This window comes from Suricata suricatta, chromosome 10 (genome assembly GCF_006229205.1).
Source record: "Suricata suricatta isolate VVHF042 chromosome 10, meerkat_22Aug2017_6uvM2_HiC, whole genome shotgun sequence".
Classification (NCBI taxonomy): domain Eukaryota; kingdom Metazoa; phylum Chordata; class Mammalia; order Carnivora; family Herpestidae; genus Suricata; species Suricata suricatta.
The window spans coordinates 105,924,324-105,950,393 of NC_043709.1; the positions used below are offsets into that span (position 1 = coordinate 105,924,324).

The 26,070-nt window shown below is 40.7% G+C and overlaps 1 protein-coding gene and 1 long non-coding RNA gene across 7 annotated transcripts in view; one reads left to right on the forward strand and one right to left on the reverse strand.

Annotated features, from left to right (window-relative positions):
• Positions 1–26,070, forward strand: part of LOC115303425 — a 116,842-nt gene that overhangs the window by 90,091 nt on the left and 681 nt on the right. For 3 of the 5 annotated variants that reach the window (XR_003914045.1, XR_003914049.1, XR_003914048.1), the window contains 2 exons: positions 16,282–16,380; positions 18,632–18,879. This is a non-coding gene — a long non-coding RNA (uncharacterized LOC115303425). Of the gene's footprint in view, positions 1–16,281; positions 16,381–18,631; positions 18,880–25,570; positions 25,611–25,916; positions 25,969–26,070 lie in introns of those variants that run through there. The other 2 variants (XR_003914047.1, XR_003914050.1) reach the window with 2 other exon arrangements.
• The window catches only part of MPP7 (membrane palmitoylated protein 7), a 298,285-nt gene that overhangs the window by 31,330 nt on the left and 240,885 nt on the right, over positions 1–26,070 (reverse strand). The gene's annotated exons all lie outside the window — the stretch shown is intronic.

Below are 26,070 nucleotides of genomic sequence, written 5' to 3' on the forward strand. Positions count from 1 at the left end.
AATCTAGCTGAGGGGTACCTTACACGTGAAAGGACAATTGTGCTCAAGATCATGGTGTTACTGTTAGGAAAGAAACTTCTCAGAAAGAGATACAGGTAGATGAGACTGGCCCAATTAGTTTTAACACGCTATGTATTTATGTAACAGTCATAACACATTTAAAGAATCCACTCTTGAGGCACCCAAGTGGCTCAGTTGGTTAAGTGTTTGACTCTTGTTTTCAGCTCAGGTCATGATCTCACGGTTCATATATCCGAGCCCTGTGTTGAGCTCTGGGCTGGCCGTGTGGAGCCTGCTTAGGATTCTCTCCCCCCACCTCCCCCCGCCCCTCCCCTGCTTACATGCTCCGTCTCTCTCAAAATAAATAAATAAACTTTAAATAAATTTAAAAAATTAAAAAACTATTCTTATTTGGATTTCTGTCCAGTATTAAATAATACATTGGAGAGACATCTGTTGCTCTCATCAAGTACTCTTCACTTTTGCTAATGACCTTTGTACCTCTTGACAGAGACAGAAAATGGTATCCTGCACGGAGGCAGCTTCTGCTATAGGCTTACTTCCAGGGTACCTGCCCTGCTTACTGTGAACAGTCTTCCACACTCCCCCCCCAGACACTTTTATAGTATTCGCCAGACTTGTTCAGAGAAGAGCATCAAAATTACTGGTGTCTGCAATAAATACCGCAAAGGTGTTTGTTTGTTTTTACCTGAAAAAACACACTCATTTGATTTATTTCAAGACAAATCAAATGGAATCTCTGGGTGCCCTCAGATCAGATACATTATAGAAAGTCTACTTACCGGCTGTAGCACTGCGATTTCTGTTGCTCAAGGCATAAAATAAGAACAACCATGCTTTTATATTTGACCCGCAATCTTATAATGATCACATCCGTGAGTGGCTGGAGTTTGTACTCGAGAATGAAAAATCTGTTTAGAATAAACTAAATGTGAAGCTCCCTTGCAATCAAGCTACAGAAAACACAGCAACTTAGCAGTTCATAAGAAGCCCTGCCAGGGGTTCAAGTTTTCTTTTCTCTGTTGCTTTCATTCATAATGGAAGAAAAGTCTTACTAATGAAGCATCAATTTGTATGCTAATGTCGGGAAGAAAGAGAGAGAGAAAGAAAAAAAAAGAAGGAAAATAAGAAAAGAAAAGAAAAACTGGGAAGCTTGCTGAAAGAGCACCGTTTTTTCCAAAGTAGCTATTTATACCAGACTTCGACAGAATGAGTACTCATCTCCCCTCTATCTCAGGAGTATGATTAGTCAATAAAATTAAAAGGGCAAAATAAACCCATCCCTGAGTCTTCCTTAGCTAAGCACAAGGGGGCATGGATAGCTTTCTTACTTCAGAATCTGTTCCAAAGTGCGACCTTTCCAACAAGACTACCACATCTGATTCAAAATTACAAATTCCTGATTGCTCTGACTCTGCACTGGGTTTACTTTCTTTCACAGCATTAATCACCCTCTAGAGCTGTACAGTTGATTTTATATTACTAATTCATATTGAATATGTGTTTTTGGTCTACATCCTCCCATTAGACTGTAAACACCAGGAGGGCGAAAACATTTGTGTTTTCTAACCCACGAGCTTAGAACAGTGCCTGGTAAAAGTCGGCTGAATGAACTTAACTGTGATTTATGCCCAGAAATTAAGACAGAGTATAAACATTTAAGATACGCCAATGGCACAAAAAAGCCAACTGTGATTCTAATAAAGATCATATTTACCTCTTATATGCAAGGATTATGATTTTAAATCCAGCACACGCTCATAAATTCAATTATGACTTTTGGGTTTACAGTTGTCCATATAAAATCCTCCAGAGCAGACCCTAATTCCTACAAGCCTTCAATCAAAGTTTTCCAAAAGTTATGAGGATTTTAACAAACACATTAACATTTATATTCAGCTTTTCTCTCTGCTTTATGCGGGAGACATTTTGTTCTGCCACAGTTTTATGGAAAAATGAGGACAGTCTTATAAAGGTCTATTTATTCAAACCACCTCTACAAAGCAGTCTTTAGACAGCATAAGAGATTCAGCACAAAGGAGGGCAGAACAGTACTTAATGCTCAAGCCAGAAAGGTGAAATATATAGAGAGATTTATTAGTAGTTTCCTCTTCTGCCTCATAACCAGACAGAACAAGTCACAATTGTCTGAATATCCACGTGATGAATTTTGCTCTTCTATTGATGGAAGCTGTGAAGTGTGTTAGTAGCTTTTCAAACACCAAAGCTTTCTCTCCACTCCTTTCCCCACAAACACAGAAGCATTATTTGACTTCATTACTTTCCTTTTTAAAAAGGTCTCACTGAAGATAAAATTTATGCAGAAAAATGTACTAACTTCCTGACATTTCATTTTCACATTCTTTTTTGGAAAACACTTTTAAATGCAGAAGGGAAGAAAACAGAAAATGTCACTAAGCTATTTTCATGGCTAAAATGTGGCTTTGGAACAGTACCTTTACAAAACGAAGAGAAAATTAAATGCTTGGGAGCAAGGCTCTAAATCCTCAATTGTCATAGTTTTGCTGTGTTAACAACTTGGTCTGTTTTAATTTCTTGAACATAAAGTCCAGGGATAAAAAGCATGCACTATTACGAAAAGAATATAGAGCAAATAATACTATAGACCTCATTAGCAATATTTACATTAACAGTTTCAAGCCAAATATCATTATTCCCAATGGCTTTGAAAACAGTGGGGAAAACAAATGAGGCTTGAGGAGGGTCAGGCTGCTTACACTCTACTCTTTCCATCTTCCTACACATGGTTTGGGAGCCAAGGTGCTGTTTCCTTAGCATATGACTTCTACAGTCATGAAAAGTGAACAGTTAATTCACGAACAATCCAAAATGTCTACAATTTGAGCCCTCTGCTTCATTACCTCTTTTAGATGATACGCTGCCAAGTAATCTAATGTAGCTTATAAGTGTTTGGAACAGTGGTTGAAAAATTAACAGAAGTCTACTCATATTTGAACATTTCATGTTTGTCTTGTAAGGATTTTCAGTTAACACTGTAAAAAAAAGACAACCAGGTCCAAAATGGAGTCCCTTATGCTAAGCCCACATCATGAAACCAAGACTTAATACCTAACCTAATTAATTTCAACCTCTCCCAATGGATTCTTAAACCAGTCAATCTAGAATTACTTGCTTGGCACCAGTGAGGCATTCTGTCGGAGAGACCCCTGCCATCGCCCAGAGAAAGGTGATCTGGCTGGAAAGAATCCATACAAGTCTTTCATTTTGTACAGCTCTTTGGAGTTCTATCTGCTAGATGGGGTGCTGCCCAATTCATGAATCACTGAATAAAGCCAGTAAGATCTTAAAAATTTACTCCCTAAATTTGGTTTTTTAAATGTATTTTATTTGGGGGTGGTAGGATCTGAAGGAAACTTCTGACACCACTGGGGATGATGAGACACACAGGTGTGGTATCTGTGAACCCTCCGAGCTCTCTTTCTTATTGTTTCCTAGGACTGTAGGTAAGTGCCCCCTGCTTCGGTTCTGCTCTCTGTGCATCAATCTCCTGATCTAATTGGCTTCCGATCCAGTCCTGAGCAGGTTAGCTTGATCTGGCAGATGGTTCCACCCCAAACCCCAGCCCTAGCCCTTATTTAGTCCAGTCTTCCGTTGGAGTCTGCGGATTCTGTCCACAGTTCCACATTGGTAATGGCTGATAGTGTGCAACTAATGCCTCCTCTTCTTTTTTTGGGGGGGGGCGGGGCCAGTCTGCCATCATACTCTATGGCTACTGCTGGTGCATTAATGCACACATGCTCGTCTGGCTTGTTTTGTGTAGGTTAAAGGCTATTGCCAGTGGGAATCTTAGAAGCCAAAAAGTCAAAAACTTGGTGGACATGAATCTGTACGTAATAGCTATTAGAGCCCTCAACACCTAACTCTAAGACTCTTGTGTTAGGATAGGTTGGTCATGGACTGGGGTTAGATTGACACTAGGTCAGCCTGTAAACCTCAAGAAAATTTCTGCGCAGCGAGGCACGCTGTAGAACACCACGCCATCCAGTGTCACATCCCTCTGAGGTGTTAGTTTGGCTCCAGGAGACCCAACTGCTTAACTAAAGAAATGAAATTCTGAAATTACAAAGAGATGAGTGTGCCATGTCCCAGCACACCTGCTTATTTTATGTCTAAGAACTATAGTCCCAGAAGTGATAGATACCAAAATGGCAACATTTACTAAAGAAAACCTAGAATTTCAATGGCCCTTATGGGAGAGCATTCCAGTTAGACAAGGCTGTTCACGTAAGAAGTGTGCTTGAGGAGCTAAGTTCCCACATCAAACAAGCGGAATGGGATACCTATTTTAATTGGTACGGAGAAACTTCTAAAAGGCTTCAAGATGCCAAAATAGCTTCACTGAAAAATTCATAGCAAAAGGCTATGAAAAATTAAAAACCGAAAAATTAAAGACATAGAGGTCTCTACAACAAAAGACAAGTCTGACAACTCTTACTGCTCCCCTCTACCCTCCTTTACCTCAGGGCTCATGTTCTAACTCTTATCTGAACTGGCTTTCTACTCTGAAGAGACTATTATACAATTATCTTTTAAAATAAAACCACCCGAGGCTGCAGGAGATCTCCCTGAAGCATCTTACAAGCTTTGGTCAAAAACCAGATCAAACTAAGGCCACAGTTTGTGAATTTCCTAAACTCAAGGAGGAACCCCAAAAGTTTTCTTAAGAATTTAGAGTCCTGATCCGGGCGTATGATCCCAGGCCACCAGATCTTTATCAGCCTGTGTACATTCTGGTGAGACCAGAGGAAGCCCAAAAAAGGGACTTGAGAACAGTGCACCCAAAGGAGGATATCTGCCCTCTTCAGCACTGTCCCATTATGGACCAAAAACCCTGCAAATCAGCATCCAGTCTTTTTAAAGCCATTCTTGGAGTGTTCGCTGCCTGCACTGACTGGTCTATGATTCAAACATGCACACAGCTGAATCTGACAGACTCTAAGGCCCATCTGCAAGCCTCTTTCTACGATATTCCAGGCGGCATGTAACAAATGAAGCCACGCAACCTGCTCTAGCTGCCATATTATATGTGTTAATGGATTATCTTCTGTGATTAGTGGATTGATAAAAAATAAATAGGATGGGAGGCCACTGATCAGACTGAACTCGTGTCTCTAACTCACAAGGACTTTGAAACAAGACCAAAATCAAAACCCCAGCTACAAGCTAATACCTGGGCCTACCTCCCGCATTGCACCCTCTGAGGAGTCTGGACCAAGGGTCAGGGTCTCATTTTTAATCTACTATGACACTGGGGGGGAAAGCCTTAGGCAAACCCTTCATCATCAATTCAAATGCCTCCCTATCTGCCCCGAAATGGCCTCTCCTGGGTTGACAGGACTCTGAGCGATCCTCTAGTAGACTGCTACCACGAATCCCCTTAAACAGCCAAGGGGAAACGAAAAGTGAAATCAACGTAAAACCTTGCCAGATTGGGGTAGATATGAGAGCGACATTCCCCATTTTAAACCCTGCTCTCATAGAACAAAAAAAGTTGTGAAAAAGAAATTTCTACAGTGAGAGTATCTAATGAAATTCAGAGAGTTTCTATCTCAACCTGCCACCATGACTCAAACTGTTTGGTAGAGATCTCCTTTCTAAACTGAAAGTGCTAATACTTGTTGCCTTCAATGGAGACCTCACCTTAGAATTTCCTGACCAGCCTGAACTGAGCTTTTAGGTCCCTTACAATTTGTCCTTCATGTAGAAGAGAAACAACTCCAGTAAAGTTCTTTGACTTATCGGAGGTGCCTGAAAACCTGTGGGCTACTTCTAATATTAACATTGGGAGAACAGAGTACAGAGTTGATAAAAATTCAGACAGACATAACTAAACCTCTTCCTAAATTGCCTCAATATCCACAAAAGCCTGAGGCCATGCAAGACCTCACAGCAACAGACCTAATTACTCAGGGGCTAATCATTCCCTGGGCCAGGCCCTGTAACTGCCAGGCTGGAAAGCTGATGGGTGGGGATGACAAACGGTCCAGGAATTGAGAGCTGTTAATAAGATAGTTAGCCCCCATTTCCTAGCTCCTCTGAACCTGAACAACCTTTTGTCACAAGTTCTACCGGACTCCAGATGGCTTACTGCAATGGACCTATGTTCAAACCTTCTTCAGCACCGCTGGAGATGCCAACAGCCAATCTCTGTTTGCCTTGATTTGGACCAATCAATAGCGTACCTGGATAGTCATGTCCCACAGGTTCCCTGAGGCCCTTTCTTATTTCTCCCAAGTGTTCCACCAAGGTTTAAGTCCTCTATCATCCCCCTGGGAAACTGAGCCTTCTACAGTATGTAGATGACCTCTTACGATGCTCAGTTACCAAACAGGTGTTCATCAAGGATTCCATTTATTTGCTGCAACAGCCAAAGAAGGACATAAAATCTCTAAGGAAAAATTAAAATTATCTCTAGGTACTCTTCATTACCTAGGCCATAGTTTAGGTGCTAATGGAATCCAGCTATCTCCGAAACAGAACTAAGCTAAATAACAATGTCCTAGGCCCACAACTAAGCACCACTTGCACAGATTCCTAGGCCTAGCCGGCTACTGCAGACTGGTCTTCTGACTTTCCTCAATTGGCTTCCTCAGTCTATGAACTTACTGAATTCTCAGTCCTTGAACCCTTTCTTGGGCAAATAAACACAAGTAGGCTTTAATAAGACTAGGCTACCTAACTGTTCAAAACCTCTCATCTTTTTGTGCTTGAAAGAGATAACCAAGCCCTGTGAATAATCCCTCAAGAACATGGCAGTGAACCCATATCTACTGCCTCTCAGAGCATCCAACCTGATTCAGTTACCTGTGCTCATGCCAACTGTCTTAAAGCTACAGCTGCAGAGGTGTCTGGGTGGTTCAGTCAGTTGAGTGTCTGACTCTTGGTATCTGCTCAGGTCATGATTTTGTGTGTTTCATGAGATCGAGTCCCACATCAGACTCTGTGCTGGCAGCTAGGAGCCTGCTTGGGATTCTCTCTCTCTCCCTTTTCTCTGCCCCTCCCCGACTTGGGCTGTCTCTGTCTCTCTTGAAATAAAGAAATAAACTTAAAAAAAAAAGCTACAGTTGCAAAGTTAACAGAAGCCTCCATAGATTTAACCTTAAGGAGAAAACCTCTACAAGCTATGGAGTTTGTAAATAGCTCCAAAATCTTTTAAGTTGTAAGAAGCCCTCAAAGTCTTAATTCTGAATTGACTATTTCTTCACAAGCAGACTAACTTCTTGTGAGATCCTTCTGCTGTCACAACCCAACCTACATCTTAAATGTCGCAATGTTCTTAATCCTGCCACGTTACTACCCCTAACTGACGAGGATGAGCCCGATGACTGTGAGGGAGTAACATCCCATTTTGTGACATGTCCTGATTTATAAGCTACCCCTTTGACTAATCCTGATCTAATTTGTTTGTTGACAGCTCATCCTGTAAAAAACGAAAAAGGGAACTTCCAGGCTGGCTACACTGTGACTACCTAATACAAACTACATGAGAGGGGAAACCTCCCACAAGCTAAATTGGCCCAACAAACAAAGCTCCACGCCCTCACCCAGGCACACCACTTAGCAAAAGGACAAACTGTTAACATGTGTACTGACAGCCATGATGTGGTACCTTTGGGGTTGTCCATGATTTGGGATGTTAGGGAAACAAAGTGGTCTTCTTATGTACACTGGGACTCCAATAAAAAATGGACAAGTAAAAATCCTTCTTACTGCTATCCTCTTACCTTCTCTAATTTCTGTAATTGAAATTGAGGCCCATGCTAAAAACCTGAACCTGGAATCAGAGAAATGCCCTAGCTGACTTTGATGGAAAGGCAATACAACAGAATCTATAAGAGCTGTGGCACATGGGGCTGAGGTCCATTTTGCTTCTGCAAAAAATGACCCCTTATTGCCAGACTTTTGCCCTCCTAATGTCCTGTAACATAGCAACAGTCTGCTTCTGTATCAGAGAAATTAAGATGAGCAAACAATTTATGAATTCAATGAACAGCTGGGGTGATGGGAAAACCAAGATGGCTACTTGGTCTTCCTTGCTTCCTGGCATAATCCATTTTTAGTTTTTGCATTCCTACCCACATCATGGTCAACTAGGATGACTCAAATTATGAACTGGCATTGGTGGGGAGACTTCTATAAAATTGTGAAAACAGTTTAACACTAATGACTGACCTGTCAGGTCTGAAACCCTGGAAAAACAATTTTTATCCCCAGAGGCCTCAAACCTCCTCCCTCTGGACCCTTTGAGCACCTGCAGCTGGACTTCACCCAACATAGCAGGGGTTACCAATATGTTCTTGTTTTTGTACCAATCTGTTTTAGGTTTTTTAGATGGAGCTGTCCCTTGCTGCAAGGCTGATGCCTTCACAGTGGCAAAGAAATTGTTAGAAAACATGTTCTCCACATGGGGCATACATTCCATGGTCTCCAGTGATCAAGGCATCCATTTCACTGGGTGGATTTTACTTGTAGAAGCCTTAACAGAAACTTTGCAAACTTCTTTGAATTTTATTACTGTCCCTATCATCTTCATCAATCAGGCAGGGTTGAGAAAACTAATAGGATCCTTAAACTTAAAATTTCTAAACTTGCTGAAACTGCTGGACTCCCTTGGCTTAAGGTACTCCCTTTGGTCCTGCTGACTGTTCAGAGTACCAGCTTTGGGAAACATAAACTCACATCACATGAGATAATCACCAGTAAACCGGTGTATACTGGTATACAATTTTCTGTTGATCCCTTGTTAACTCATGCTAATATAACCAGCTACTCTAAGTCTTTAATGTCTCATGCTAAAAAGTCTATCATCAATAGGTTTAAAAAGCTTTCCTGGATCCCAATGCAAAGAATCCTGTTGGTCATAGTCTGGAGCCTGGTGCCTGAGCATTCTGGGAATGTCATCAGAGGAAGACATGTCTCCAACCCCTGGAAGGGACCTTACCAAGGGCTCCTGAGTATTGACATTGCTGTGAAAACAGAAAGCACTGCATCTTGGGTATACATCTCACAGGTACAGAAGACTCCATACAATATCTGATCCTGTACAGATGTTGGAGACTTCTGAATGAAACCAACGAAGAAAAGGAGTTGACATCACTGTAGACTTCTTCCACCCAAGATGCCAGATCAAGACTTCATATTTCAACTAAACATGAACCCCTCCTTTCTTACTTTTTTTTTTCCTTCTCCTTCCTTTACTTTTGCATTGAACAGGAAATTAGCACCATTATCTGTATGTCTCTGGCCATTGCTAAGGGTTGGGCAGCATTTTAGCCTGATGATTTTTGTCATCAAAAACTCTGATCTATCCATGATGCTAGAGATCCTCTAATACTCTCTGTGACCAATTTTTCTTCTATCCCCCATACCAACATGAACTATAATTGACCTCCCTTAGAAGTCAGAGTCTGACTTTTACAACCATAATATCCAGTACCTGTTTTTACCTTTCTACAGTAACTAGATTCCCAATTAGACACAAATATCTACGCAAATCATAATAAATTTGCATTTCGACATTCTTACCTCAGTCAGCTCTGCCCCCAATCATGAAAGACCCCAACATCAGTATCCATCTTTGCAAGGAATTTGGAACACCTTTATTTCAGGCTAGGAGATTTACTTCCCACGTGCCCTGAAAACCTAACTGACCCCTGGCTTGAACAGAACTGTGACAATCCCTGCCAGTGAATCCATTAACAGTGCCCCCTCAGCAACAGTGGCCTGTGCCCCAGAAGTATTTATCTTTATCTGTGGTTATTATTCTCCTTAAGCCTGTGAATGCCTAAGATGGTTGGTGCAGAACCGGGCAATGCCTCTCAGGTTATCTAACTGTGCCCCTAACTGTTCACAAACTGAGACACCTCACGGGTCAAGTCCCCTGAATGTAGACTGTCAAGTTAGAAAGGACCTAGCAGGAGGCCTTCATGTTTCAGGATTCACTTCCTTCACCAAGCCTCTACTTTGGCCGTGATCAGGAATCTCTCCTTAACTCCTGAAAGTACTGCAGAATCTGCTGCAAAAGTGACAAAAATCCTCAGGCTCCGCAGCCAAGGTTGCTCTTGATAATAGGGTAGCCCTCAATCATCTTTTAGCTGAACAACGAGGTGTCCGTGTTGTGACCAATACCACCCGCTGCACATGGACAACACCTCTGGGGAAGCTGAAAGTCAACTATACAAGGTTAGTGAATGAGCCACTGGTCTTAAGGCAGTGAGCCCTTCAACAGGATCTTCTTGGAGTTTATTTGATTTTGACTGATTTGGGTCTTAGGAACGTGGCTCCAAAGAACACTTCAGACATGGGGAGTTATCCTACTTAATCACAGTAGTCAGCCTGGTGCGCTGTGTTCTCTCAAAGGCGTTACATGCATATTTGCAGCCACTAACCAACAAGGAAATGATCTCCCTAAGACTGAAACATCAGAAAAGGAACAAAGATAATAATCAACCTAAAAAGAAAGGTGAACCTGAAGTCATGACCCATCAACACTACAGAGATTCAGCAAAAATGTCATGACCTGTGATTGCCACACACAGGATGGAGCAAAAACTGAGAACTTGAGAGTGTTAGCTGGAGTGGGGCTCGTGCCTTAAATTTTGATCACACCCCCTAGTCAAGCTGAGAGTCTGATCAAAAGGGTGTAAATATTAAAAAATAAAATAAAATAAAATAAAGAAACAAACCAACAGGCCCCAAATGGAGTCATTTGTACTAAGCCCACATCACCAAACCAAGACATAATACCTAACTTAATTAGTTTCCACCTCTTGCAGAAGGGGACTCTTAACCCAGTAAATCTGGAATTACCCTGGTCAGCACTACCTACCTAATAGATCCCTGTGGTCCCCTAAAAGGGGTGGGTTTCCCTCAAGGTCCCCTAAAGGGAACCCACGTTCATGGGTTTCAGTTCCACATCGGGCTCTGCGCGGGCAACATGGAGCCTGCTTTGGATTTTCTCTGTCTCTCTCTGCCCCACCCATGATCTCTCCCTCTCTCAAAATAAATAAATAAACTTAAAAAAATACTAAAACCATCATTACAACACATGGATGACAAAGCACAAAACTGATATGTTAAGTAGAAAGTCAAAATAAATTGCAACCAGTTCACAATGGCTAACAAATCAGGTGATGGCAACTGAACTGATTTAACACAGCAAAAAGACTTTCTCCTAGTGTGCAGTGCATTATAACAGTGGTATACACCAATGCAACAGAATCTGGGAACTTACTAGAAATGCAGAATGTTTGGCCTTGCCTCTCAGGCTACCAATCAGACACTACATCTGAGCAAAATCCCCAGATGAATGGAATAGTGTTAAGGTTTGAGAAGCCTTGGAAGAGGGGCTGAAGGCCAAGGGAAGAGGCAGGGCTCCTCCCTCTGAATTTTCGTAGACTGCTTCTTTCTATACCATCAAAAGACTCCTGAGAGGCAGTCTCTGAAGTGTGAAGACCAAGTAGCCAGGAAGATCAAGCCCTGAGCCTTTCCCTGGTGGTGGGAGAGCGACTGAGCATGTGAACGGATCTGAGGGGAAAGGGCCAGGAAAATCAGGATACTCTGGAAGTAGTTGGCAAATGTTAAGAGGGGAAGGTGAGAAGTCATGCCGTGTACAATGAGGGCGATGCGTGCACGGCCAGCTGCCCTGACCCAGGGAGGCCCGAGAAGGAAGCCTCCAGCTTGAGGCCCTGAAGGTAAGCAGAATTTATGCAAACAATGCACTCTTTTGATAGATTCAGGTCTGAACCTTCAAAAAATATGGAGATATTTGCTAGCAAAAGGAATGGTTGGGGCCCTAGATCAAAGAGGAAAAGAAAAAAGTCATATATTTAGATCCAGCTAATGCTGTACTGATGTACAGCTCTTATTTTACAAATTGGAAGTGATATTCCACAGTGAGTTGAGAAATAAGAGAGGATTTTAACTACCTCCACTTTGACCTCAAGTCTATACTTTCTAACTGATTAGGTTCTTTCCAGCTTCTCTCTTAACTCAGTCAAAGGGCTTCAAGGGCAAAGCATCCTGTGATGGGAACCCAAACTCCCCTCTCAGGCAATAAGGACCACCCCAGCCAGCAAGACCCGGCATGGCTGGCCCCATGACAGTGACAGCCTGACCTTCACTGCCCACACCTGCATGGACCCACTGACCCGTGTCCCACATCTTCCTTCTATAAACCTGAGTATCTTAAGCACCTTGGAGACCGTCTTTGAGACACAAGTCCATTGTCTTCCCAGTGCTGGCCTCACTGAAATAAATTTTCTGGTTTTACCACCACCGGTCTTTCTGCCTATGGATTTTGTCAACAGTGAGTAGCTGAACCTGGTCTGTCTGGGACCCCCGCAGCCGAGTGCTCTCACACTCCTGTGCCCCAGGGCTACAATTCCGGTGGGGAGGCCAGGAGCTGTACTTCTGATTTGTGCAGCCCCGTTGGGACTCCCAGGTACAGAGCAGTTGGCCACAGCAGTGCACTAGGGCCCACTGGTCCCTTTCCTGAGTTAGTGGATGTGACAGATGTCCCAGGTGGGGACGACAGGGTATTTGCAGCTGCCAAAATCGGTTTCATTTTGAGGACTTTCTTGCTTTCTCTGAACTGGCATCAGCTGCGTTAACCACATTTGGTGAAACAGAAACAAATTAGTAGTAGAAGGCTCCCAAAGCTTTGACTCCTGGTAAGTCTCCCCTCCCATGCTGCTGGGTTCTGCAGAACCATTTGTTTCGGGTTTTCATAACTCATTAACTCAGGCTATGGCAGGGGTTACTGTAATTTGTGAAAGTACCATGGGAAAAAGGAATGGATGAGAGGTAAACAGGAAGCAAGGGTCTGCACTCGGGGGAGATCTCTGTTGGAGTTCTGGTGTACGTATGCATACAAGATGGGGAATGCAAACTGTATCCCCTCCCGAAGCTCCCTGGGAAGAATACTGGCTGACTGTGTCCTTTGAATTACAAACCTGTGACTAATAAGAAAACGAGATTTCATCATAACACCGCCTAGCATGTGTAGATGTTAAGCTCAGAGGCAAGATGGCCAATGAATGACTCTTTGATTCCTTCCTCACATTCAGTTGCCTCCAAGGAGGTTTTGGTTTGGCTCTCTTAGCTTATCTAAAAGCCATTTGATTCAGTCAGTGAATCACTATCCCCGCCCCCACTTTGGGGTAAGAATGATTGCTAACAGAGATACTCTGGGCTTCATGTAGTCATAGTTTTGTTTCTTCTGTGTTCTTTCTGAACTTGTGCCTAGGAAGATGGAGAGTCTTCCTTCTGTTCCAAAGGAAGTTTATTGGGACATACTGTGAACAAATGGTGCTGACGGCTGAAAAGCAACCTAAGAATCCAGGAAGGAGAGATCAGACAGAGAGATAAAGCAATGTTAGTCCGAACATGAAATTCACCTCCAGCCTTGCTGGCGGCACCCTTACTCGTCTGCCTCTACCTCCCCCTCATCTCGCAGCATCAGCCGTCAGGCAGCAGCTCTTATACCATCCCTGGTGCCTCCAAGCCCCGGCTCCTGCTCCTCCCACCCTCACTAGTGAGAAGCAAAGCGCACCCCAGGCTGTTGAGCTACCTCCGTATGAGGTTCAAATAGAAGCACCTCCCAAATCAGCATCAAGGGGCCCAGGGGCTCCCTTGGACGTGAACTGCCCACTTCAGATTTCCCCACAGGAGCCCCAGGTAAAACTGACAGTGGGGAACAAATGGATTCGCCTTTTAGTGGACAGAGAGGCAGCATATTTGGTATTAAAGCTAATTCAGGGTTGTCGGTTCAATTAAAATAGACATATCTTTAGCGTTATCAGCATTAAATACAAATGTTTTATTCTACCAGGGTTTACTAAAGGTCAAATAAGCTCATATTATCTCTGTTGCAATTTGTCAGCAAAAAGAGGACTTAAAATGATGTTTAATTTCATCTGTCTCATGAAGTTTTCATGGGTAATTGTTAAGAGCAAGTAGATTAAATTAAAAAAAAAAAAAAGGTATACAGCTTTCGGAATCTTTGGTAACCTAAAACTTGGAAGTTTTGCTAGGCTAAATGATATACTGGTTTGAATTCATTGGATATCTTTTCCAAATAAGACGAAGCACTGAAACAGTTACTAAACATACATTTATCTGCTTTGGGGTTCTTACTACAGAGAAAATGAAGATAAATTTGAGTCTGCTAGTAAAGAATGTTATGCTTAGTTAAAAGATTGTATTATGGAAAAACATATTTCTAGAAATTATGAAATGTAGTCATAAATTTCCAATCTGAAGAATTCTGATGTAACAGTTCACATTTGCTTACTACCTAGCTTTTACTAGAAATTAAGGTTTCCAAGCATTAAGAATTCTGATAATTGAGACTGTTAGAAAGAAGGGCAGCAACTCTGTATGCCAGGAAAATGTGATGTATTTTTGATAAGACAGGTACAAGGAACGAGAACTACATTTTTGTTGAGGAAAAAGAAAGTAATTTTGTCCTACAATGGAAGTGGTTATTTAGAGAAAGGCTTAGGACAAAATCTGAATGAAAAAAAAAGGTGTAGAAAGTTTGTGAAGGGGAATCTTTGGAGAAGAATTTTATGCATGTCAGGACTAAGACTTGAATGAGTTTTAAAAGTGCACCTGGATAAGAGTGAGATTCAGCTTTTCTGCTTGTTAAAAAGATAAAGTTTTCTTGGATTTGTAAGTTGGTTCTTATAAGAAACTGTAAATGAAGTTGTATTTTTCCTTTAAGTTTATTTATTCTGAGAGAGAGAGAGAGAGAGAGAGAGAAGCATCAGGTGGGAGGGGCAGGGAGAGAGAGTCCAAAGCAGGCCCTGAGCTGTCAGCGGGACATGGGGCTCAAACTCATGAACCATGAGATCATGATCTGAGCCAAAAACCAAGAGTCAGACGCTTAACCAACTGAGTACCCAGGCGCTCCCATTTTCTTTCTTTATCTGCTCAGAAAACCAAAGTCTCTATATTTTGTCTTTGAAGGTCTTTGAATACTTAAAGTTAAAACTTCTCAATATTAAAGGAGCTAAGTTTTGCTAACAACTATATAACCTTTCTGTTGCCACCTTGGTTAAACAGATAATTCAATACTATCTTTAAAAAAAATTTTTTTTAATTTTGTTTTAATGGTTTATTTATTATAGAGGCAGAAACAGAGCACGAGAGGGGGAGGGTCAGAGAGAGAGGGAGACACAGAATCCGAAGCAGCCTCCAGGCTCTGAGCTGTCAGCACAGAGCCTGATGTAGGGCTCAAACCCACGAACCATGAGATCGTGACCTGAGCAGAAGTTGGCTGCTTAACCAACTGACCCACCCAGGCGCCCCTAAAATTTTTTTTAATGTTTATTATTTTATTTTACGAGAAAGAGAGACAGAGCACGAGCAAGGGAGAGGCAGAGAGAGAGAGAGAAACACAGAATCTGAAGCAGGCTCCAGGCTCTGAGCTGTCAGCACAGAGCCCGATGCAGGGCTCGAACTCACAAACCGTGAGATCATGACCTGAACCGAAGCTGTAAGCTTAACCAACTGAGCCACCCAGGTGCCCCTCAATATTGTCTTATAATGATCTGTAATCCTATCTTGGGATGTGCTTTAAAACTCTGAGATTTCTAAGAAACCTCCCAAGATTCCAATTCTAACCAAAGTCTTTTTGACTTAATTAGGCTTATCTGTTAAGTTACATGGTATGTTAAGTTAGATGGGAAGCACTGTCAAACAAATGATGATAAACTTTCTTAGGTTATATCATGTGGGTAGATGCTATAACTGTTCTAGAAATTATATGAAATCCCTAAGTTTCAGTATGTCCTGGTATAAGATCATTATTTGACATTTCTAATTACTGAAATGTTGTTGTCACAGAAATAACGGAATTTCCTTGCCAATTGCATTATAGTGAACTCTGATCAGATTTTTAGCCATGTCCAATTTTGAGTCTCTTGGCATTTACAGTTATTGTTCTGAAACCTTTGCAATGCGTGTTTCATCTTCTAGGAAATTCATGGAGAAGACTTTTGACAAATACAGGCTTCTGATATCTTTAACATCCTAAAACTAAACTGGGTAAGAATTTCTGGAATTGACGGAAAAACTGCATTCAAACAGAATAAGAATTAGTAACATAGGACTGAAGGAATTGAGGAAGATGATAATAGTTTTATGATTCTTATCTGAAACACTGCTAGTTCTCTAATGTTTGCTCTTGATTTAAGTAAACCTTTTCTCTTACAGTATCTATAACTTATAGAAATAAAAAATACTCCTTTGTGAACAAATTGGAACATTCATCTTTTCTCCCTACCTGATCCCTCCAGAATTCAAAAACTCTAGGTAAGTGTTCTTTCTATCATGGCCGTTATAATTACTTGCATAAGTTCAAGAAGAATCTGTTCTCCTTGTAATAAGACACTACTGGAAACATTGGTTATATTACACCAAGTCTTTGACTGGAATATCATATTTGACAGAAGACATGCATAGACTCAGATACAACCAGACAGATTTAAGGAACTACGGTGGACTTTTAATGGAGCCAACAAAGCCCCTTGGGAATGTTGGCATGATTCCTTGCTTAGAAAGTTCCCAGCTGCCTTACCAGGCGAGTAAAGAATGTCACTTCCTGGCAAGTGCAGAAACCTCAGGATATTTGGGAGAAGTCTACAAGAATTCACTCAAATCTACAGGTATTGCAAGCAAGTCTGATGGCAAGTATTTGGCTTGGCTTCTGGTCTTGAGAGGCTATTAAAAGTTCAATCTGAAATTCCTTACCAGAAGATCCAGCAAAGTAGATTCATAAGAACTTATAATGGTCAATCACTATTCTTGCTGTAATTATATAAATACTTAGGTCAATTTTATTAAAACTGGACTTGTTTTGGGGCGCCTGGGTGGCTCAATCGGTTAAGCATCCAACTTCAGCTCAGGTCATGGTCTCAGAGTCCATGAGTTTGAGCGCTGTGTTGGGCTCTGGGCTGACGGCTCAGAGCCTGGAGTCTGCTTCGGATTCTGTTTCTCCCTCTCTCCTTCGCTCATGACCTGTCTCTGTCTCTCAACAATGAATAAAATTTAAATTTTTAAAATAAATTTAATTTATTTATTTATTTAATAAAAATTTAAAAATTTTTAAAAACTGGACTTGTTTTACAAACAAATTAGTCTTCATTTGGCTATCTTTGATGTAGATGAGGTGATTTTAGAGAGAAATATTGTGTTTCAGTAACATACCTTTCTATATGTTAGATTCTAGTTCTACTGGTCTTTGAATATTTGTTGTTTGCCTAAGCTAGACAACTAGAGGTAAACTTCAGAGAAAGTGCCACAATAGCTCATGAAGATAATCTTTGTGCTTTTATTCTGTGGGGATAATAAAAAGATCCCCAGTGGCATATGATTATTTCAACAGCTGGACAATGAGATGGATTCCCCAACAACTGTGTAACTCATCTATCACCCTGACCATTTCTATGTGGCTGGGATGGCAAAATAGCTCCTCATAGCCTCATAGTAGTTCATAGCCTACTCCCTGTGGTTAGCTAGGGGCTTGTGGAAATAAGGCATTCCCTTCCTTATGATGGGATTGGACAATGCATTTGTGGATGCCCATATCTCCTGGAATGTCTACCACTCACCAGTGAGTCCTTATAATTGGGATATTGTTAAAGCTAGATATTGGGCAAAGGAGGCTTCTTGATTAATTTATCTCTTAGCCATATATAGGTGTCCCAGAAGCCACTTCTTTTAATTTTTTCATGTTTTATTTATTCTTAGAGAGAGAGAGAGAGAGAGAGAGAGAGAAAGAGAGGAGAGTGAGTGAGCCTGTGTGCAGGGGAGGGTCAGAGAGAGAGGGAGACACAGAATCCGAAGACAGGTTCCAGGCTCTGAACTAGCTGTCAGCATAGAACCCAATGCAGGGCTCGAACCCATGAACCGTGAGATCATGACCTGAGCTGAAGTCGGACGCTTAACCAACTGAGCCACCCAGGCACCCCTGAAGCCACTTCTGCTGATGTAGAATTACAAGTAGAGGTTTAGCCAGGCATACAGTGGCTGTCTTTCATCAAACTCGGCACACAGTCCCCCTCCTAAATGGTAAAACCACAAATTCAAAAAGTAGTCGTTCAAAACCAAATGGTCCTCGATATTCTGACTTCAGCCCAAGGACAAACCTGTGCTCTCGTTAAAACAGAATGTTGTATATATATTCCAAGTTACTCGATGAATGTGTCTGAAACCATGAAAGATTCAAATAAACACTTCATTGCTATAGATGCCCTGGCTTTAGGTCCTTTTGGCAGTCTACTAAATTTAATTCTTTCCAAATGGAAATATACCCTGCTATAAGCACTGCTAGACTTCTTGTCCTTCGTCTTTTTGGTTTTTGTTTGACTTTTTGTATTTGTCAAGCAGGAGCCCAGACTAGCCATACCAGCATGGAGATACCTTATTGTGTATATCAGGAGAGACTCAAAAAACAAAATTCTCCCATCCTGTCAAAGCCTTCCATTCCAAAATTCCTAGGTCATCCCTGGTCAGTAGGAAGTAGCTACAGAAGAAATGACCACTGTCCCTTTTCTTTCCATAGAAATGGAATGATGCTTTGACAATGGGGATCTGAACAAGGATTTTAGCTCCATTTTGACCTATCTTTTAAACAAGATAATGATCAACCTGATCTTTACAGCCTACCTGCATGCACCCATCGACCTGTGTCCCATATTCCTCTTACATAAACCTGGAAGTATTTTCGGCACTTTGGAATCTTTGAGATGTTAGTTCACTGTCTGCCTGGTGTTGACCTCCCTGAAATAAATTCCTTTCTTGTTTCACCTACATTTGTCTCTCTGACTCTGGATTTCATCATTGGTGAGTGGCCAAATCTGGTCTATTTGGGATTCCTGGAGCTAAGTGCTCTTGCACCCTTGGGCTCCTGTTACATAAGGCTCTGGTCTTGAACTAGAATCAGCTCTACAACTTAGTAGCTGTGTGATCTTGGGCAAAGTAACTTAATTCTCTTTGGGCTTCAGGTTTTCGGTTTTTTTAATTTTTTTTAATGTTTTATTTATTTTTGATACAGAGAGAGACAGAGCATGAGAGGGGGAGGGGCAGAGAGAGAAGGAGACACAGAACCGAAAGCAGGCTCCAGGCTCTGAGCTAGCTGTCAGCACAGAGCCCGACGTGGGGCTCAAACCCACGAACGTGAGATCTGACCTGAGCCAAAGCCGGAGGCTTAACCGACTGAACCACCCAGGTGCCCCTGGGCTTCAGTTTTTTCTTCTGTGGGGACTATACAAGTATTTACCTCATAGTCATAGTGAAGACTGGATAAAATAATATATGCATAGCTCTTAGCTCAATGCCTGGCACTCAGTACATACTGGTAACTGTTATTATACAGGATAAGACCCACCTGAGAAAAGATAAAATTTTAAAACTCAGTTGGGACTCTTTGAAGTAGTTAGGAACCGCAGAGGATAATTTAGTAGTAAAGAAATCTAAGTAGTAAAAATGGATATTTGGTTATCCTTGAAGTAATGCAATTAATTATTTACTCAAGGCGGGAAAACTCCAAAGAGTGAGGAAATACGAGCAGGGGAGAAGCACATAGCAAAGGAACTGTGAATCTTCACTGGCTCTACCACCTGGAAGTGTCAACATTGAGCATCTCCTGTTTAGGACTATCTTTAGGGCAATCCTCCTGTTGGGAATAAAGGGGACATTTCCTCTGAGAAGCAAGCCTCAGAAACTTAAGGACTTCCAAGCAAGAGAGACAGAAAGAACAGTCACTGCAGCATGAGTGATATCAAAGGGCTTCAAAAAAAGAGGCGGGAATGTAACAATATAGTGAGAAGAGCAATTAGTTTGTCAGGAAGTAAGGCATGAAGCCCACAGGACAGAGTCCATATTGAATCCTGAATCAGGTGCCAGGAACCCAAAGGTCAATGGGCAAAGGGGATTTACGGCAACTTAACTGCATACAATTAAACTAACCTCTCCACTGATGATTTCAACCAGAGGAATTTTAGTTCAATGATTGTGGACCTAAACAACTAGCATTTATGTAAAGCAGGAGCTAAAATACCTTAGATCGAACTCATCAAACTCCACACCCTAAAAACAAATAATCCAGTGAAGAAATGGGCAGAAGACATGAACTGACACTTTTCCAAAGAGGACATCCAGATGGCCAACAGACACATGAAATGATGCTCAGCATCACTCATCATCGGGGAAATACAAATCAAAACCACACTGAGATACCACCACACGCTGGTCAGAGTGGCTAAAATGAACAAATCAGGAGACGTGGAGAAACGGGCACCCTCCTACACTACTGGTGGTAAACTGATACAGCCGCTTTAGAAAAACAGTGTGGAGATCCCTTGAGAAATTAACAATAGAACTCCCCTATGACTCAGCAATAGCGCTGCTAGGAATTTACCCAAGGGATACAGGAGTGCTGATGCATGGGGACACATGTACCCCAATGTTCATAGCAGCACTTTCAACAATAGCCAAATCATAGAAACAGCCTAAATGTCCATCAGCTGATGAATGGATCAAGAAGATGTAGTTTATCTATACAATGGAATACCAGATGGCAATGAGAAAGAATGAAATCTGGCCATACGTAGCAACATGGCTGGAACTCAAGGGTGTCATGCTAAGTAAAGTAAGTCAGGCAGAGAAGGACAGATACCATATGTTTTCACTCATAAGTGGAACATGAGAAACTTGACAGAGGACCATGGGGAAGGGGAAGGGGAAAAATAGGAAGGGTGAGGGAGGAAAACCATGAGAGACTCTTGCATACTGAGAACAAACTGAGGGCTGATGGGGTAGGGGGAGAGAGGGAAGGGGGTAATGGGCATGGAGGAGGCCACTTGTTGGGATGAGCACTAGGTGTTATATGGAAACCAACTTGATAATAAACTATAAAAGAAAAAATACCTTAGATTATTCTGTGACTTGGAGTGGATGGTGGAATGTTGTGATAACATATTTCCGGGAGAATAATTTTTAGCAAAAGGTAGTCCAGATGGTGCTGTAGTATTCTGTCCTGGTAACCATTTATCATTTAAAACTTTGAGGAGGAGACATGAAAGTTAGGGTAATAACACTCAATTCTGAGGAGGCTGATTAAGGCATGCCAGGGAGGAGACGCAAATTCTATCTGTGAGAGGTTACAGCTTTGGAAAGTTCGAGTTCCACTCTGGTGGGGTAAACATTCTACTAGCTATCTCTTAGAGTGATCACAATTAAAATCTCTGAACAGCACACAAAAAGCAACAACCTGAATGCTCTGAAAAGCAAACAAAAGCAGGACAAATATAGAAGGATATCAAATCTAGAGAGGTGACCCCTCCCCTAGGGGATTTTATTTCCCTTTTTATTTTTCCATCCGTTCTTGGACTTTGCCCAGAGGATCAGTCTCCATCTCAGAGCTGTCCAAGGGGCAGTGGACTGAAAAGCTAAGACTCCACAAAAGTTATGGGTTCACCCCTCCTTAAGCTGTGCATGAATGAGATGAACCCAAAGCAACACTACTAAGATTTAGACCATTGCATTAAGTCTCTGGCTAACACTAGGGTCACATGCAAGGAACAGACCCAAAGCAGCATAGCAAAGACTTGAAAACTGAACTGAGGCAACCAGACTAAACCTAACCAGGCTGGTAGCCTGCTAAAAAATATTTAACATTTTCCAGAAGAATATAATAAGATCCAGAGTCTATAAAAAAATAATGTTCAAAATGTCCAGGATACAGAACAAAGGTAATCTGATGTACAAAGATGATGGATTTGAAAAAAAAAAAAATTCCAGTCTATACATGCCAACCACAAAATGAGCCTGACACTGGAATTTTCCAAAACAATAACCATCATGAGGCTAAAGTAAACACACTTGAAATAAATACCTTACCAGATAAGCAAAAGCTATGAAAAAGAATTGGTAATTTCACAATTGAAAAAAAAATTACAGCGTCTGAAAGAATATTATTTGGCCATTCAGCTAAATAGCAAAACAGTGATAATAAGGATAGGGTTAGAAATTTTGAAGACCAACCCAAAGAAACTGTCATATCTGAAAATCAGAAACCATAAAAAAATAATAATTACAGCCTTAGTAACCTGTGAGATAATATTAAAGGGTCCAACACATGTTCTATCATAGTCCCAGAAGTAGAGGGGAAAGACGTTAGGACAAAAAGAAAAAAAAAAATCTCAGAAAAAATAATGGCCAAAGTTTTCCAAAATTTGCTCAAAGTCATAAATTTATAGATTTCAGATGTTTGGTAAACTCAAGTACCTCAAACTCAAATCACATACAGATACATCATCATCCAACTGCTGAAAATCAAAGATTTAAAGAAACCTCAAAAGCAACTAGATAATAATTACATATATAAAGCAAAAAAGTACTCAGATATATTAAAATCAACTAAATAACTCAAAAGAATGCAGAAAAGGGGAACAGAGAAATAAACAAAATACAAAGGGACAAACAGAAAACATATAGACCTAAAATAAAAATAACAGAGCTGCAGTGAACCACATCAATGGTTTATATTAAATGTAAATGGTCCAAACATAACAATTAAAGATATAGATTATGAGACTGGATAACTACAATAACACCCAAGACTATACTATCTATAAAAAACCAACAAATCCACTTTAATAGTAAACACATAGATGAGTTACAATTAAAGGCTGGGGAAAGATATACTATGCCAGCGATAAGCAGGGGACAACTTGGAAGGCTATTACATATTACACACAGCAGACTTCAGAACAGTGAATGTTACCAGTGATAAAAAAGGAAATTAATAATAAGGTCAATTCATTAAGAAAACATCATACTCCTAAATGTGTATACACTTAACAAAAGAGCTTCTAAATATCTTAAAAGCTGCCTGGTGTGGAGAGAAATAGACAAATCTACAATTAAAGAGAATTTAACACTTCTTTCCCAACAATTAACAGAACAAGTAGACAAAAAATCAGTAAGAATATAAATGACCTGAATAACATTATCAACCAACTTGACTTAAATAACATGTATCCATCACTCCATCCAACAACAGAAGAATACACATTCTTCTTAAATGCAGAATAACTGATGACATGGACCATATTCTGGGCACCCCCTCTGCTCCAAAAAAATCTGATAAGCTTAAAAACTGAAATCATAGAAAGCATACTCTTACCATGATGAAATTAAACAGAAATCAATAACGGAAAAATGATAATCCCAAAGTATTTGGAAATTAACACACTCTAAATTCATGGATCAAAGAAGTTACAAAGGAAATCAGAAAATATCCTGATCTGAGTGATATGTTATTAAAACACAGCAGATCAAAATTTGTAGGATGAAGTGTTAAAAGAAAATTATAAATTTATGCCTACCAATACTTAAATCTTTAAAAAAGTGTTTCTAGGCAACAGTCTAAGATTCAACTTTATGTAACTAGAAAGAGAAAACAAAATAAATCCAAAGTAAGCAGAGGAAGGAAATAATAAAGAACATAAATCAATAAAACTGAGAAAAGAAAATAGAAAAAATTTTAAGCGCACAAGTGGTTTTATAAAACATAAATAAATTACAAAAAGAGCTAAGGCAGCTAGACTGTAGGAAGACCAGGAATGATTTTACCCTCCTGTTTTCCACACTTTGTATCATTCCCTCTCCTTGACTGTGGGCAAAGTCTGTTATTTGCTTCTATCCAGTAGAATATGGAATGTCTGGCTTTAGTCCCTTCTCAGTTTATACAATTTGATGAAGCTATGTTGCAGAGGCTCACATGGCAAGGAATTAAGAGTGTATTATGAACTGCGCCAACAACCACATGGTTTCAGAAGCAGATCCTTTATCAGTCTAGCATTCAGATGAGAAGACTACCTCAGCCCAAGGCTTGAACACAGCCTTATGAGACTTATGAGAGACCCTGAAGCAGAGAACCCAGCTAAGCCATGCCTAAACTCTTCAAATTTTGACCCCCAGAAATATTCAGATAATACATATACTCTAATTTTAAAGTCACTAAATTTTTAGTAACTGTTATGCAGCAATAGATACTGGATTGTAAGAGTGAAGACACAAATTACCAATAACAAGAATGAAAGTGGAGACATTATTACAGACCTTACAGAGAGCTAAAGGATATTAAGGGAATATTATGAACTTTATACTTAGAGAATTGGCAACTTTGGTGAAACGGATAAATTGCTTCAAAGACACAAATTGTCAAAGCTCATTCACGAAGACACCCTGAATAGTCCTGTGTGTCTGTGTAAAAGTACAAAGATGCACTCTCCACATGCTCTCTTACCCTCCCCCCTTCCTCCTCCTCTTCCCCACTTTTCAAAAGAAATTACATTTGTAGTTAAAAACCTCCCCAAAAGGCTCCAAGCTGAGGCATGGTTTTGTTGTATAATTCTACCAAACATTTTAAAGGAAAATAAGAGTAATTTGATATAAGCTCTACCAGAAAAGAGGAAAAAATACTCCCCAACACATTTTATAAATATGGCATTACCTTAATACAAAACGCAGATGAAAACAAATTTAAGAAAACTACAGACCAGCAAAACGAACCTAGTACTGTGCAAAACATCATGCAAAGCTCATTCAACACATAAAAACTCATCAATACAGTTCACTATTTCAACAGATCAAATAAGAAAAACCATAAAATCATCTCAATAGATGCAGAAAAACACCCATTTGACAAAATTCAACATCAAGTCATGATAAATACTCTCAGCAAACTAACATAGAAGGGAATTTTCTTAACCTGGTAAAGGGCACCTATAAAAAACCTATAGCTAGTATCATACTTGATGGTGAAAGATTGAGTACTTTCTCCCTAACACTGACAAAGTAAAGATGATCTCACTACTCCATACCAGAGAGCTCACAATAAGGAGAGAAAACAATAAGAATAAAGACTAAAATCCCTACAAAAAAAGAAATAAAATTGTCTCTGGTCACAGATAACAAGATTATCTGCATTAAAAAAATTCAAGGCATCCACAAAAAAGATACTAGAAATTTCCTTTAAGAACCGTGGAGAGGGCTGTGACATCTGAACATAGTAGCATATAACAGAAGTGCATGACTACTTCCGTCATGCATGAGGCCAGCAATCCCCTAACTTCTTTTCCTCTGGAAGATTCTAGGGAGTAAATGTTTGTTTTCCATATCCATCAGCCATCTTTAGTTGCTCGTGACTGTGATTTACTTTTATTCTTCCCTGCACTACTATTCAGACCCACAGTTTGTCTTCATCTATCTTCCCCTTCCTCACCCCCGAGGTTAGCACCTATTATAGGAAAGAAAAAAAGAGCAAAGTTTATTCTACTTTCCTCTTTCAATTCGATCCCCCAGGGAAACCAAAAGTAGCACAGATGGAACAGTAACTCCTTGGCTACAGAAAGTCGTCAGATTTAAGGAGAAATAGGAAATCATGCTATCTTTGCCTTTTTATCACAAGGTGCCTCTCTCATTGTATAAGCAGCAGAACTTGACTGAAGATGCAACGGGGATGGAAGAGATGCTGCTAAGATGGGTGCTGGGAAGGACACAGGGTAGAAGAGGAGCCGGAGATCCAAGTCGCCCCAGGAAGCACGAAAGGATTTAGAACGGGGAACACTTATGTTCTCCTTAGCCCAAGTCTATAGGGACTGGAAGCTGGAGTACTGCGGGCTCTACAGTAAACATACAAACCGATGGAGAATGTTCCTCCAGGTGGGGCTTGGGGGATGCTTTCATATCCATAGATTAGAAGAAAGGGACACTATTAATAAGAAAGTATGTGAGTATGTATTTCTAAATAATGCAAGCGATGTGCCTATCTCTTCCAGTGCCATCAGGTGTGAGAAACTGCATCGTTCTCCCCCGTCACCACCATCAAGAGTATGTGCTATGACCTTGGAGGGGACTCCGTGTCACGATAAGGGCTTTCCCATTTATTTTCATCCCATCATGATCATCTTCAGTTATGAAGGAATAATTAAG